Here is a 16,316-nt window from a genome sequence, read left to right on the forward strand (position 1 = left end):
GGGTGTAGTGAATTCGCGCAAACCTCGCGTTACTCTGTGATCACGTTCGCATTGAAAGACCAGAATTAACAAACTTCAAACAAACGTACATACTAACTTCTTGGTTGCCAAGAATTATTAATTAAATTACTATTAAGTAACATCGCTTCCTAAGAAAGAGATGCTCGATAACGGGAAATACAGATTGCGTTCTTTAGTTTGTCTTCAAAAGTGCATTTGCGTATGGTGAGGCCTTGATTTAGTATCGATGATGAATCGTAAACGTACGTAAATATTTTACTAAATCGTGATGAAGCCGATGTTAATATTTTTTTAACTTATAGTCCTTTGGTTTTCTAGAGAGAAAATACTTTCTTAATTGTTCCACAAGGGATTACAGGAATTCAGAGTATAATGGTAATTGGAAATTTTGAAACCCACAGAAAACAGTTGAAATAGGGATATGCGTGTTTTACAGTATGGATATGAAAAATTAATGAAAATAATGACATGGCATTACCATACAAAATTGTAATTTCATTGAGTCATATTTTATCGAGTAAACGTAGTGTTTTCGTGAATTACATTACATTTAATGTGTTATTTTTAAGATTCCTTAAAGTCGTAATTCATATGCAAACCATGAAAGATTCACATCCTTATCTTCACCCGTTTACCCTTGGACTTAGTCGAAAACCCTCAAAATTATGATTTCTTCAAATTGCTAATTCCTTGTGGAGTGACTAAGAATTCCCCAATTTCACTGTCGTTAGGAAAGTTGCGTTAAGGGGTTATGATTGAAAGTAAATAAGGTACTGTAACAAAAAAACCTATTAATCTGCCTTGGCTGATCGGCACACCTGAAGGCTGTTTTAAGAGATGTCCATGTAACAGAGATGTACTAGAGAGGTTTCTCTTAAAATAAAATTAAAGAGAGTGTAAAAACAGTAGCATATATGTAATATGTAATTATATTTAAAATATTCCTACCTTATTTTCATCGGTTGAAATTTATTTTTGACGAAAGAAGGATTGTGAAGGAAACAGGATTCCTTGTAGTTGTGTGTTAAGATAGTTATTCACCTGAGGAAGACATCACATTACACATCTCGAAACGTAGTGACAATGATTTGTTGTATCACTAAACGTTAGCTTATCTCCTTTGGTCTTCCTTAAGTTAAAAATAGCTTTAAATTAAACGTACATTTCCGTTATTAAAGTGAAACATGCAAATTCTTATAAATATACAGGCGTACCTCTGTGTATTTTAGAATTGAAACTATTGCAGTAGAGTTGGATATTTATGTGCCGAAAATAACAGACCTAAAGAGCACAAATGAAGATGGATCCGTCCTTGAATCACTTCAGAATTACCCCTTTCCTGCGTTTACATTTCGGCGACTATTCTTATCGGAGTAAACAAGGGTGAAGAACAACAGCGCCATAAATAATACAAGAGGAGTTGTTTCTGCAGGGGGAAGCCATTCCTTAAATCGCGTGAGAACTAAAGGAGTATCATGTAACAACGAGATAGAGATCTAAATAGGCTTACGTCTTAGCCCCCCTGCCGCGCCTGCATATCTATGAGACGCCGCCCGCCACACACCAGTGTGTTGCGTGAAACAAAACCTACCCTTGCAGGCGCAGTTACTTATGGCCTTCGCACATGAATACGTTTCTGTTTTAATTACGTAAGTGAGCATATTTGTAAATATTTTGAAGGTGACATTTATATAGTTTTTATTTTACACAAAAATGAGCTGAATTGGAGTATCAAAAATTGCTCCTAGTATGGTTTTCTAGAATGTTATGTGTTTGAAACGGTTTACGTTCATGAAAGTTTGTAAAAATGGTCTGAAAAATAAGTAATAGTCTAAAAAAATTTTTCGTGGGGTCTAAAAAATCAATAAGAAGAAAGTCAGTGAGGGTTTTCTGCAACCCATTAATGAGCAGATTACATTTCAAACATTTCAGTTACAGTTTTAGTAATAAAATATTTTATTTTGATGGTTTTGGTATTTGTGTTTTTAAAGAATTTATTGATCAGCAGTATAACCATTTTGTAACAACGTATAACAAACAATATACATATTGAATACAACAAGAATAATGTGAAATACAATATGTGACGTCTATCTTAAGAGGCAGACATCATAATAATTTTAACAATAACAAAATGAGGGAAGAGTCGTCATTCACGTTATTCACATACTGGAGTACCCTCCTCTTAAAAGTGATGACACTCATTTTTGCAAGGAAGTCCCATTTAGGTGAAATTTAATTGCCAAGGCGTGGGAGTCGAGGCAGAGAAGCAAAGTACTCATAGTTCTCTCGTGTTGTCTGTGACCAAAGGTATCTTTAGAGAGAGTTCTAGTAGCGATATGGAAGTCGATCTGGCTGAGAAGACGAGAGGATTCGCCTTCTAGTGTATAGGGACATGAGTCCAAGACGATTAGCGAGGTCTTCAATTAGTACCTCAAGATAGTAGTGCGTGTTGAAACATTCTCTATAAAACTGTATCCAGTGTAATTAGAGTTTGTTAAATATGACATGATAAGATAGTCCCTTACCATGGTAAGGTAGAGGTAGTGGTAGTGGTAGTGGTGGGAACTGAGTAGTGGTAGGGGGACTGGTAATGAGGGTTGGGTCATGGTTGTATGGTGGTGGTTATGGTCCCTGTAAGATAGTCGTCAATTTCCAAAAACACATGAATGTTTACTTCTAACTGCTTTGTGAGGAAGATGATTTCTTTTGTTTCAAAATCTGATGATGTGAAAAAGCTTTGTTTAAATATTTTCAAACTAGTTGCGATACTTAAAAAAACAAAAGTGATAATTTTAAACACTACAAAAACCTTGTCCATATTATCCTGACAACATTACTTCTTAATATTTTCCCAAAGGTATTCCTTGACTTACCAAAGGTATTACTTATTATATTTGATCAAAGGTAATAAGTTTTTAATGGTCAGTTAACCGGGTAAAATATTATGTTGAGTTTAATTTGAACTTCGCAGTCTCATGAATCGATTGCAATTTCGATAAATGGATACTGAAATAATTAGACTGACAATTAGAAGTGTTAATGTGAGCACATTTCTAACCACAAGCCTCATCGGCTCTGAGGTTTTGTTGGGCTGTGGTATAAATACCAGTTATTCGTAGTTTTACTTTAACGATTATTATAAATTATGTTTTTTTTTTAATGAAAGGAAATCCAAATTCCTTTTAAAGCCTTATTCTGCCTGTCCCCATGGACAACTGGCCTGTGGGAGGATCTAATTAAAGATAGAAAGGGGGAGATTCTATACAGTACAAGGTCGAAAGTGTTACTGTCACGGACAGGATTTGAACCTACGCTATCCGTAAGTCAGCTTTAAAGTCCGACTACTTAGACCGTGCAGCCACCAGCTCTCCTACCGCTCAAGCCAATTTTTCGTCAATTGGTGACCTCTGAAGAATTCTTAAATGATGGGATTAAAATTGTTTTAATTTCACCATGTGCAGTTTAGCTATTAAAAGACGACTAAAACGTGTATCAGGTTTCTCTACAGAAATCCTTGTAAATCAAAGGCCTTCAGAGTAAAAATCAAGATCTGAATAGCTAATACGAATTAATTTGTACGGCCGTGAACAGACAAGTGCAGCAGCGCGGGAAGGGATGGAAGGGTGAGGGATGGAGATTACTAGCAGCAATGTTCTCTAATGTTCAGAGATTATACTGGGAAGGATCATCGGGTTAATTAAATACAGACCTAAATGACAACATAATCTCCAATAAAGTTCGTCCATAACCCGCAACCCAACTGGCTCTGAACTGAACGTTATATCGAGGTAAGTGGGTAGAGCGCCGTTTCATATTTTGAAAGCAAGATTTAGTATCGTGTAGTTTTATAATTTCGAAGTTCTAATTCTAGTTAGACTAGGAACTGATAGACAATTCACACTGTACAAGCACAACTTAGATGTAATGCTTAATCGGTAGGGGAATTCCCTTAGGAAAGAAATCGATCGCAAACCGCGCTTTGTTAACGTCTAAATGGGACGGTATGAAAAGGGTTAAAATATTTATTTATTTACAAAATAGGTTATATATTCTGGTAAGATAATATTTATACGTGTATTGTATAATTTTAATTTTATGACAAAGCCATTCACCACAATAGCTACTAAGGTCCGATGATAAAGGTTAACCTGCGAAACATGAAATTGGATTGGATTGACGGTAGGATATAAACATGTATGTCTCAAATTATATTTTTCTAGGATCGTACACATTCAATCTTTTTACACGTAAACATATAACTATAATTTGAACTATTATTATATATTTAATGGTTTAAAAGTTATAATTATAATCGAAAAAAGTCGAAAAAGTAAGTGATTCCGGCCAGGATCGAACTGGCGACCTTCTGCGTGTAAAGCAGACGTGATAACCACTACACCACGGAACCTGTGAAAGTTATGGACTTTTACTCTAAATCTAGTATACATTAAAATTTAGAACGAACTGTTACTTGTAGACACAAATCACTGAACGATGGAAAATTTCCGGAAAATCATTTCTTGACAACTACCGTCTATAAAGAAAATAATTTTTTTTGTTCAAGAAAAGCAAGCACCTCTTACGCGCGGTAGGAATTTTCTACACCTGCCATTCGAAGTTGATTTTGTCACTAAACATGTGATTCAAAATACAGGCCTAATTTGCCTTGTATCCATTGTGTGTATCATGGAAACAACGCATTTAGCTTATCGTGCGTTTATCTTTCGCACACTTACACTATCACTAATTTAGCTAAGGGACTGTTAATTTGTAAAATACATTCTAAAATAACACGAAACAACGCCGCATAAAATGGATCTTTTTGGTTATTTTTATTCTTTCTAAAAAGTTACTTACTATAAGAAGTATAAACGCACTAACTGCTCCCGTGGAATTTTAATTTGCCTAAGCAATAAACAATGTTAAAGAGGATTACATTTCATGAATACAAAGATAAAATCGATGGTTTAAATGCATTAATTCGTTTACTTCCCGGCGAAAATTGTGTACGAAATTCCGACAAAAATTCATTAATAGAATTCTAGTGTATTCTAGTGCTCTAGTTATTTCTGTACTACATATTTCATTAGTAACGGATGAATTTCTTAAAATTAAACCTGTGTCGCTAAAATTGTGAAATCACAGCATTTAATCCGAGACCGCATTTCGATTCCTTACGTCATGAATATTTATGCTTTATTTTCAAGTCCATTCATGAGGAATATTAGCATTGTCGACAAGATCTGATCGTGTATCGCCTGCTAACATGCGATCTATGTCATTCACCATGTTTATTCATAACACGCTTTCATTGAAGGTGAGATTCATTGAGTTCTTAACCACAGATATTGTCTTTGTTCTACTGTAAATACAGTACATCTGTGTAGGTTGTTAGTCGAACTAAGGAGTATTTAATTTTGTGCATGTTAATTCTCCAAGAATTGTAAATAAAGATAAAAGATTGAATCTTAGGTTTAGCTAAGAGATTCCCTCCAAGCAGCTGAATTAGTTTTCACATAAAATACTGCGAATTAATTATTTACTTTTTAGTTTGGTTGTAAGTAGATAAACAAACTTCAAATGTAATCATATTACATGGTTCTAAGAAGAAAATGTGCCGACAAAATACATTTCATTATTATTATTATTTTGTCATATTTATATAAAGAGGGTTTTTACAAATTTTCCGGAAATATTTAAAAAACGTGTTCTTCCTGTCAAGATGAACAAAAAAAAGTAATAACTTGGGTCAGAAAAGCTATTGTTATTACAAGTTTTTTGTTCTTTTCAACTTTAATATTTCTAATTGTTTAAAGAAAATTTAAAATTATATTAACTTATGATTATATTATAAAGATGACGGATGTTTAAAGTTTTTAAAGGGTACTACTGTAAAAACTAATAATATTATGACATTTATAAAGAATAATAAACTTTTATATATGTAATTACAAGCATTTTGATACCTGGATCATAATAATCGATCCTTATTTAATGTATATACAAGATTTTAACCGTTATGATACACTGTTAATGATGCCGTAGTAACACGCAACGAAATGAGTTCCCAAAATATTTACGGAGAATTCGAATCACCCTGTATATATATATAAATATATATATATCGTTAGACAATAATTCTCTTAACATCCTAATTCTAAAACTTCATTACTGTTATGCATGAATATAAGAGAAATATGAGAATAAAAAAAAAAATAAAATAAAAAATAAAAAAAAGCGCAAATTTCAAGAAAGTAGACAATATCAGATTATCAAAATACCGACATACTGTGATAAAGTAATGGTATTGATCACTGGTTGGTCGATCTTAATTAAACATTTATTTCATATAGTCGGTGGAGAAAGGCGTCTTGTTAAACGTAAACACCGCCTAGCATGGTGGAACTCCTCTTAGAGTGACAAGAGGTACTTGCTTTTCTTGATAAAGCTCTTTTTGTTTTAGATTTGTTATTGACAATTGAGGGATTATGAAAAAAAACAAGGATTTTCGGACATTTTTAGTTTAGTGATACAAGAAATTCACTGTGCCTACATAATAACAATTATTCCACCTTAAGTTTCACATATTCGAGGTTGAGAGTGAAAGGGTTATGTTTCACGGGTTCCGTGGTGTAGTGGTTATCACATCTGCTTTACACGCAGAAGGTCGCCAGTTCGATCCTGGCCGGAATCATTTACTTTTTTAGCGAAAGAAAATAATATTTATAATAATTATTATTTAAATTATACATGATAAAGCTATTTAAACTTATAAATATATTTCCTATTTATGTCATTATATCTTCTTCCCAAGTACGTTTAAAAACCAATATTAAATTGGCGTTATTATCTTTTTAAAATATTTATGAAATTTGAATTATTAAGTATACTATCACAGTTATATTTTATATTTATTTTTTTAAGAATTTTTCCAAATTATGTTTTAAAAATAGGTTAATTATTAAATTGGGCCGTTTTTAATGATAAGTGCAAAACGTTAAACGTTTTTTAAATGCCTTAATTGTTAAAAAAACTCGCACGATTCGCACTGTTAATAAACATGATTGGGATTGTAGTAATTGTTATCAAATAAATATAATTGTACTTAAAAATAACAGACATTTTGGCATTAGTCTGCTTTTCTACGGATTTTATTAAAACATTTATAAACGCCGTTAGAAGAGAGACACGTGGGGAATGGAAGGTCAATATCAACATCTTGGCATTTCTATAAATCTTACGTGTTTTATGTGCAGTTTTAACCCGACCGGAGAGATACTTTACAGCTGTTGTGTATACTAAAAGTTTATATCACAACATGTTGAGTTTACAAAAAAGTATATACAGAGAAGTAAATCCGATCTCACCAGAAACGACCCATAAAACGTGACGTCATGATGTAATATCTGGTAGGGAATCAAACGATGTTTTACAGGCTTTTGTTGCTTTCGATACATAAAAAAATACTTCGTAACAGTTGAGGGACAACGTACAAATGTTCCTCACAACTTAACGTTTATATTGAGTTTTATACTATCAATAATTCTTAAAGGAGCATAATTATAAATTTTAAAAATAATACCCAATATTTGAATTTAAATCTCAGCAAGTGTAGAATTATGATTTATGTGTACTTCTCGTTTCATCTTTACGTTAATGTTTAAAATTTATTCTGTATTGAACATTTTAAAATTAAGAAAAGACAAAATTAGACACTGTTATGTCGTCATAATAATTCTATATATTACTAATCAGTATGTAATTATGTACCAAATTTAGTAAAAAAGAAGTACCAAATGTAAAATCTCCTAGCGGTAATTCACACAAAATAAATTAATTTTAAGGATGTAAGATAATTTTATCTAAACACGTTTAGGATTTTAATAGCAAGAAAGTAAAATAACACGTAAATTATGAAAATAAGCCCTACGAACCCAATCAGGGCAGTTCTTCAAACTGTTTGATTTGGCATTAATACATTTCAAAATAATACTTTATGTATACTCTATTTTATATCGTAATGCAGTGTAGAGTGGAGATTTGAAAATGTTGGAAATCTTTATTTAGCATCAAATCCTTTAACTGTCGATTACTTCTATCATTATCTTTTTAATTTATTAGATGAATCTTTTAACTTAAAAGATTCTATTAGGTGTTATTTAAACAGCTATATCTAGTTAGCCTTCCATCGAATTCATGTTAATAAAAGACACATCTCCTAGCGGTAATCCACACAAAATAAATTAATTTTAAGGATGGAAGATAATTTTATCTAAACACGTTTAGGATTTTAATAGCAAGAAAGTAAAATAACACGTAAATTATTAAAATAAACCTTACGAACCCAATCAGGGCAGTTCTTCAATCGGTGTGATTTGGCATTAGTACATTTCAAAATCATACTTTATGTATACTCTATTTTATATCGTAATGCAGTATAGAGTGGAGATTTGAAAATGTTGGAAATCTTTATTTAGCATCAAATCCTTTAACTGTCGATTACTTATATCATTATCTTTTTAATTTATTAGATTAATCTTTTAACTTAAAACATTCTGTTAGGTGTTATTTAAACAGCTATATCTAGTTAGCCTTCCATCGAATTCATATTAATAAAAGACACATTTCTGGTTTTTGTTACCTATTTATATTTATTATACTTTATTACTTGTATGTACGGTGGTTCGTGTAAGAATATAGAGCTGGAATCGGTTAGAATTTTGATATCTTTTGAACATTATAATTTGGGGTGAAAACTGCATTCCTTCTTCTCATTTGACTTCTATATTTTAATATTTGTTTCCGTTTTAAAATGGTACTCATAGTTGTAATCATATATACCATTTGGAAGACCATGCTTGTTTTGCACACGTAACTTAATTTGACATCTGTGAGTATTATTCTTGCAATATCTGAAGGTTAAACAACTCACAAGTTGTACAAGAGTATAAACTTTATCAAATCGACAGCCGGAATTGTACTCGCACAGGAACAAATATGAGTCTCTCTCTCTAATAGAAAACACAGCGATATTTGCAGCTTGTCACTCAAGTTCGCTGCTTGACAGGTGGAGGAAATGTGTTACAATGACAAAGGTTTTGTTCTGACATGATTTCAAAACAAAACTAATATTACTCTTTGTAAACCGATATCATTGTTACCTCATGCCGTTGTGTATGTTACCCGTCCGTCCTCGGTGCCACATGCATAGAGGTTTTGTGCTCTTTAAATGCATTGACAGTAATAACCGGCATGATTGAATTGACTGTAAAAATCTGACAGCTTTGTACATTTGCTTTCAACATTGACTTAGTGAAATGTATTTAAGCAATTCTGTTCTAAATGTCTGTCAGTTTATTTTTGGAAATATATGTAATTAATTTATTTAAAACATTACTGTAAAGTAGTGAAAATACACTCGAATAAGTAATTATATAGAAATTGTAAATGATTGTAAGAATAGTTTTAGGTCCTATAAGGCAGTATTGGAATACATAGGGGTTTCAGTAGATATATTACACCAGCCTTGTCAGTATTAAGGACACACGGACTTTCTCAATTGGAATTGCTAACCTGGTTAAAGGCAGTTTCTGTAGCTTTTTCTGAAGGAATATTTCACCAGCCTGAATGCAGTATTAGGAATACAAAGGTTCTTTCAGCCATGTATTACCAGCCTTAAGGAAATATTAAGGACACACTTTGTAATTAAGGATCTCACCAGCCCGAAGGCAGTATTGGGAATACAAAGGTTCTTTCAGCCATGTATTACCAGCCTTAAGGAAATATTAAGGACACACTTTGTAATTAAGGATCTCACCAGCCCAAGGCAGTATTGGGAATACAAAGGTTCTTTCAGCCATGTATTACCAGCCTTAAGGAAATATTAAGGACACACTTTGTAATTAAGGATCTCACCAGCCCAAGGCAGTATTGGGAATACAAAGGTTCTTTCAGCCATGTATTACCAGCCTTAAGGAAATATTAAGGACACACTTTGTAATTAAGGATCTCACCAGCCCCACGGCAGTATTGGGAATACAAAGGTTCTTTCAGCCATGTATTACCAGCCTTAAGGAAATATTAAGGACACACTTTGTAATTAAGGATCTCACCAGCCCCAAGGCAGTATTGGGAATACCTTGGCTTTTTTAGTACCCATATCTCCTAGAACGTTGCAGAAGTTTTACAAACACACTCATTTGTCAATAATCTCACAAGTGTCAAGGCAGTATGAGGAATACACGGGTTTTTATCAGCCGTATTCCGCTAGTTTTAAGGAAATATTAAGAACAAACTTGTCATTAGACATAGCTTACCAGTTTCAAGGCAGTATTGGACATATACAGGATTTGCGAACAACCATATCTTGCTGTCCTTAAGGAAATATTAAGAACCACCGACTTTGTCATTAGCCATATTTCACCAATATCAAGGCAGTATTGGGAATATACCAACTTGTTAGCACCATCTCACCAACTTCTTTGGAATACCTGTACATAGGCACGAGTGCCTCGGACGGATTTCGTCATGAGATAAGTTTTTCCAGCACAGTATACCCTAAAGGGACAATCCCGCAGAAATCACAACGTTAAATGTCTGCGCTACTAATAACACCTTATACCTGTAGTATTTCATAAAAAATACTCTTTCAGATACTGTCCAGATTTTAATTACAGATATTTATTGTTTTTAAAGAATCTAAAAAGTCACACTGCACGATCGATGACGGGTTATGTTTATAATGGCAACAAATAAATAACTAAATGACAACGTATCATTTATCATACGAACTCATCAATCATCTAGGAAACTAATTTAATATCAAATTCGTTATTATTTTTACTAGTATAAATTCTCAACATAATAACAATCCTTCTTTGTTAGAGGTAACTGAGATTAACTAACATCAAGATACTGTCCAGATTTTAATTATAAATATTTATTGTTTTTAAAGAATCTAAAAAGACACACTCCACAATGAAGGGTTATGTTTATAATGCCAAAAAATAAATAACTAAAATGAAAACGTATCATTCATCACACGAACTCATCATTCATTTATGAAGCTAATTTAATGTCAAATTCTTCATTTATTTTACTAGTATCAACTCTCAACATAATAACAATGTTTCTTTGTTACAGGTAACTGAGATTAACTATCATCAAAATCAAACTATTAGACTTGGTAAGTTAAACATATTTTGTACACGTCCAACACAAATGCACATATAACCTTAATTTAACTCTAACTCTCTTTCACTGCCCGAATTCCCGCACAATCTCCGAGCGTTCCAAATCTCCACAGACTCGCCACAGGAGATTCAGTTGCCGAGCACGTTCCACACAGCAACACTTCACACAATACGTCATCGTTTGTTGAATACTGACGTCACGGCTGTTCCAAACTGATTTATCTGTATTTACTTCGTCGTACGTATTTATAAAACAGACTGGAAAACCAACGGAATTCGTGTCAACGAATGTTCAAACTGAATCGATTTCAAAAGGATTTTAATGTTATTTCCATCAATGGTTTTATATAACTTAAAATCATGAATTTATGGTTGAAAGTAATTTTAAGATAATACACTAACTTAATCGGTAAAAATATTTATTTTGAATGTTTAAATTGACGAGTCTACTGGGGGTAATACTTTACAAAAATTTATGCTTATAAAATTGATAATCCTATTAAAAAGAAGGCCTTTACGAATGTAATCAATCCACCTACACTTATACTTGTCATATCCGGCTCTGTGATATCCGGCCTCGCGACATCCGGCCCTTTCGATATCTGTACACTTTATAGAATTATACTGTAATGGACATACTTACGTAAGACAAAAATTATGTAATACCTGTTGGAAACAAACCACACAATTCATAATGAATTTGTTATAAATAGTTTAAATTCCTCGTATCACAATTTTATATTCAGCTTTAACGACATCCGGCCTAGTTTCCACTAAACTAAACAAGTTATTCATATTTTGACATGTTTTACTTGTAACTTTTTTTTGACGGGTAAAATAAGTGGTTGCATTTCCCACTAAAATGTGAAAAACGCTTTCAGGTTTTCATATTGAAATATCTTTTTCCACGAAGGGACAAGTAGGATGTAGCTTTTCGCAAAACCGAGTAAAATGAACGCTGCGATTTCCCTGCGGATGGAACATCAGCGAGAGCGCATTTTTTATTCACGCGTTGTCTCATACAGATGAGACGTGTACAGACACGTGTATTTAGCGCGTCCGAAGGGACGCAACCTGACGTGCCTGGACGTGACGTGGTGTCGGCTTAGCGGTGTCAGGACGTTCACTGGGGACTCGGACTTTCCGGTTTGTTATTTCAATTTGAATTATTTAAATAACCGCCACTAGCTGAGACAGAGTAAAATATCGTACTTGTCTTTCTTTGCGTATATATGTGTCTATCTCTAATGTACAATATTCGAAGGATTAAGGATTGTCAGAATTTAAATTCACAGAATTGCAACTCTCTTACAGTCAGAGGTATTAAAAAATGCGCAGTTTTACTGCAATTTGATCCATGTGCAGGAGCAGCGCAAACTTAGCTTTTATTCAATATGAGCAAGCATATATGTACGAGATGTGTAAGAATGTGCACTTTTTTCCTGGGTGAGCGTAGTTGTCCAAAATTCAGCTACATATTTCAAATTTTGCAGATATTTTCTTCTTCAAACTAGTTAAGCTCCCAAATAATTTGTAATGCAGATTCAAAGAAACTTTGGTTTTAACGATGAAACTATTGTGAAGGTTACAGGATTTTTGGGATATTTACTATCGTTCAATGACGTAGGAAATCAAAAACACTACGTTTGGAAATCTGTAATATGATATCTTCCTCAATTTAATAACCCGTCTAATACTCAAACAATTAATGAATGATTTATTTAAATCATGCAAAGGCGTTGTGACACTCATAAGACATGACTCACAAAAAACATGCTCTTAAGTCATCTAAAATCAAACTCAAAGGTATTAAAATTTGAAAGAAAGAATACACGCCAAAATAAATCTACACCTAAAAACCAACAAAGGACAACTAGTTAAATAGTTCTATTAGAGGTTTAAAAGTTTATGCTTATTGCGTACATGGAGTTGACACATACATGTTATTTTAATTTCATACTTACGCTCTGGTATAATTTGTTTATTTTAATATAAATTGGAATTTATATGTTACGTTATTTGTTCATGTGAGGAAGATCTCAGATTGGAATTGCGAAACTTAGTATTACCGATTTAATGAAGTAATGAATAAATAAATTCTTTTCACAAATGATCCTTGAAAAGTAAGGAAAACAGCCTATTAAAATAAATTGTCTTATACAAAAATTGTAATGCTTATCAGTTTATTTGCGTAATACATTTGTAAGATTTACTTCCCCACCCTGTTTCTAACTTTTCACAGATTTCAGAGCTGATTGGCTTAATGCTGCTATGGTGGGGAGGGTTGATTCAGGGAATGTTGAGTTTAGCTCCATGCCACCTTCAATGCCGCATAATCTGACACTGTCACAGACTATATTCCTGGAATTGAAGTTGTTCAAACCTGGCATCTGATAAGACAATCAGAACATCTATTCATCTAGAATACCCTGGATGGTTTCTGGGTTAACCAGACAGAGCTCTTTGGTAGTCTAGATGTCTCTGATGTCGAAACGATGCCAAGAGATTCGTCGCCTTTTTATCTCTTCAGACAAACTCTGAGAACTGGAGATTTGAAATGCTGCACTGAGCGGATGAATAGAGCTAAATCTATCATTCGCAACGATTGGTTTAAGTTTAATATTGTCTAAAGATAACGAGTTCTTTATCTCTTCAAACAGTCTCTGAGAACTAGAGATTTCAGATGCTGCACTGAGCGGGTGAATAGAGCTAAATCTATCATTCGCAACGATTGGTTTAAGTTTAATATTGTCTAAAGATAACGAGTTCTTTATATCTTCAAACAGACTCTGAGAACTAGAGATTTCAGATGCTGCACTGAGCGGGTGAATAGAGCTAAATCTATCATTCGCAACGATTGGTTTAAGTTTAATATTGTCTAAAGATAACGAGTTCTTTATCTCTTCAAACAGACTCTGAGAACTAGAGATTTCAGATGCTACACTGAGCGGGTGAATAGAGCTAAATCTATTATTCGCAACGATTGGTTTAAGTTTAATATTGTCTAAAGATAACGAGTTCTTTATCTCTTCAAACAGACTCTGAGAACTAGAGATTTCAGATGCTGCACTGAGCGGGTGAATAGAGCTAAATCTATCATTCGCAACGATTGTTTTATGTTTAATACTGTATAAGGATAACGAGTGTGTTTATCGCAAATACTTTTATTTATAAAACTGTATGAAATAATGGAGAGAATATCTTAAGTTTGCGTAGAATTATAATACGATGTTGGTTTTGTACCTTTTATTTTTCTTTTGAGTATGAAACTGCTCTACAAAGGCTTTGTGTCACTGATTATTTATGTCACCGCCACACACAACAGTATCAGCGTACCGTAATAACTTGTTACACATGAGTTACCTGAGCCGTCCTGGTAGCTGAGTGGTTAGCGTTGAAATTTGTCTTCCAGGAGACCCGGGTTCGAATCTCGGGATGAGATCAGGAGTTTTGGATTACTTTTTGGTGATTAAGTAAAACAATGTATACAGACCAATGAAGACAAAACACACAGAAAGTTCTTTATACATCACTCCAAGTCGATTGAGTCTTCAAATCCATCAAATTCCAAATCATAGAATTTATTTACTGTTTTAGCCAAAAATGCAATTGTTTTTGCCGTAGATAAATGTAATATATTATATATAATTTGCTTCTACACATGTTTATGCACCTTTCACACAAAATTTCTGTTTTTATAATTCGTTTTACAGCCTTTTCTTGTTTTGTTGATTACAGCTGACTTCATAATTTGGATATTCCACGAATCACAAACACTGTTTAGACGCATATATTTAAATATGATATGTATCTATTCGAAAAGTTATGTTTTTGTTTCCGTATTCCGTATATTTTTGTCTTTCTGTCTCACATTGTGGAATTTCTTCGAAAACTGCAAAATTTGGCTTTATTTTGTGTGCTGACTCTTTCTCATGTACTCGGATGTAATTTTGATTTATAACTACTAAAACGGTATCTAACTAATAATTGGTTCTATTGTACTACAAATAATATTAATATCGAATAAATAAAATTACTGGTTACGATTAATATACATTTGCAAAATATCGAAATAGTTGAACGCCTTATTAAATTCACACTCTTTATTTATCACTTAAACATTTAATTTATGTATACTACGTACATTTATTGGACCGGTGAAGTCTTAAAAGTGATGTGTCTAGATTACGGCCCACAAGAAAAGGTAGGAGAATTACCAAAATTTGGTGGAAACATTTAAGTATTTCATAGTATATTACGAGTCTCGAAGGATGAACTCTGTACCGTTTCAAAACAACGCTCATTTTATGGTTATCCAAAATTAAGAACGCGCCTGCACTCACGCATGTGAAAATTACATAAGCACTCATTTGAATCACTTTATTCAAATTCAACACACATATTCCATTCAGAATGATCTTGGACCATTGGTTTTATTGGTCGACCATACTTCGAAACAGAATTTTTGGATGTGTTTGTTTCCAAAAACTTCACTTAACTATTGAGAAATTGTAAAACATGTATACAGATTCAGTGCAATTTGAGCATGGAAACACATAATAAAAAGTATTCCAAATTCCTAAAACGTAATTTTTGGCTCCTCTTTCAGTTGGATGGAGAGCTGTCTCTTAGTTAGTTATGAAAAGGCTGAAGACCTAAAAAGTCCAGAAACTGCAGGAAATTGGTATGGTCTATTACATTATGTTGAGGCATATGCTGCAACCATAGTATTCTTAAGCTGCTAGACAAATAAAATACATTACACTTATTCCATAATATCAGTATCAGTGGTTTTCAAATATTTGAAATAAAATAAAACACAACAGTAAGCAAGATAAATGCGTTCTTCCATTTACGTATATTTCAGAGTAACAAACGTTATAAAGGTACAAAGAATTTAATTAATAAAGTAAACATTTCTCCAATTAACAAATGCTGCAAATTTATCAAACAGCTTGAGGGACGTACCTGATGAGTAAATGTTGTGCTTTGTTGATAGCTTTACTGATATTCCCAACGAGCTTTCGGCTTTACTGACTTGTAATTCTCCCACGGGTTTTACACATTTCTTTCTGGGATATAATTCTCTTATCAGTTTTG

At 33.1% G+C, this 16,316-nt stretch overlaps 1 protein-coding gene and 2 non-coding genes across 14 annotated transcripts in view; 2 read left to right on the forward strand and 1 right to left on the reverse strand.

The window, feature by feature from the left end:
* LOC124367080 (RNA-binding protein Musashi homolog Rbp6) overlaps positions 1 to 16,316 on the forward strand; it is a 1,248,673-nt gene that overhangs the window by 478,744 nt on the left and 753,613 nt on the right. The window lies entirely within an intron of this gene.
* Positions 4,360 to 4,432, reverse strand: Trnav-uac. Its single transcript has one exon. It is a non-coding gene; the product is annotated as a tRNA-Val (tRNA).
* Trnav-uac lies at positions 6,646 to 6,718 on the forward strand. The gene has a single exon. It is a non-coding gene; the product is annotated as a tRNA-Val (tRNA).

Source organism: Homalodisca vitripennis, chromosome 8 (genome assembly GCF_021130785.1).
Source record: "Homalodisca vitripennis isolate AUS2020 chromosome 8, UT_GWSS_2.1, whole genome shotgun sequence".
In the NCBI taxonomy this organism is placed as follows: Eukaryota; Metazoa; Arthropoda; class Insecta; order Hemiptera; family Cicadellidae; genus Homalodisca; species Homalodisca vitripennis.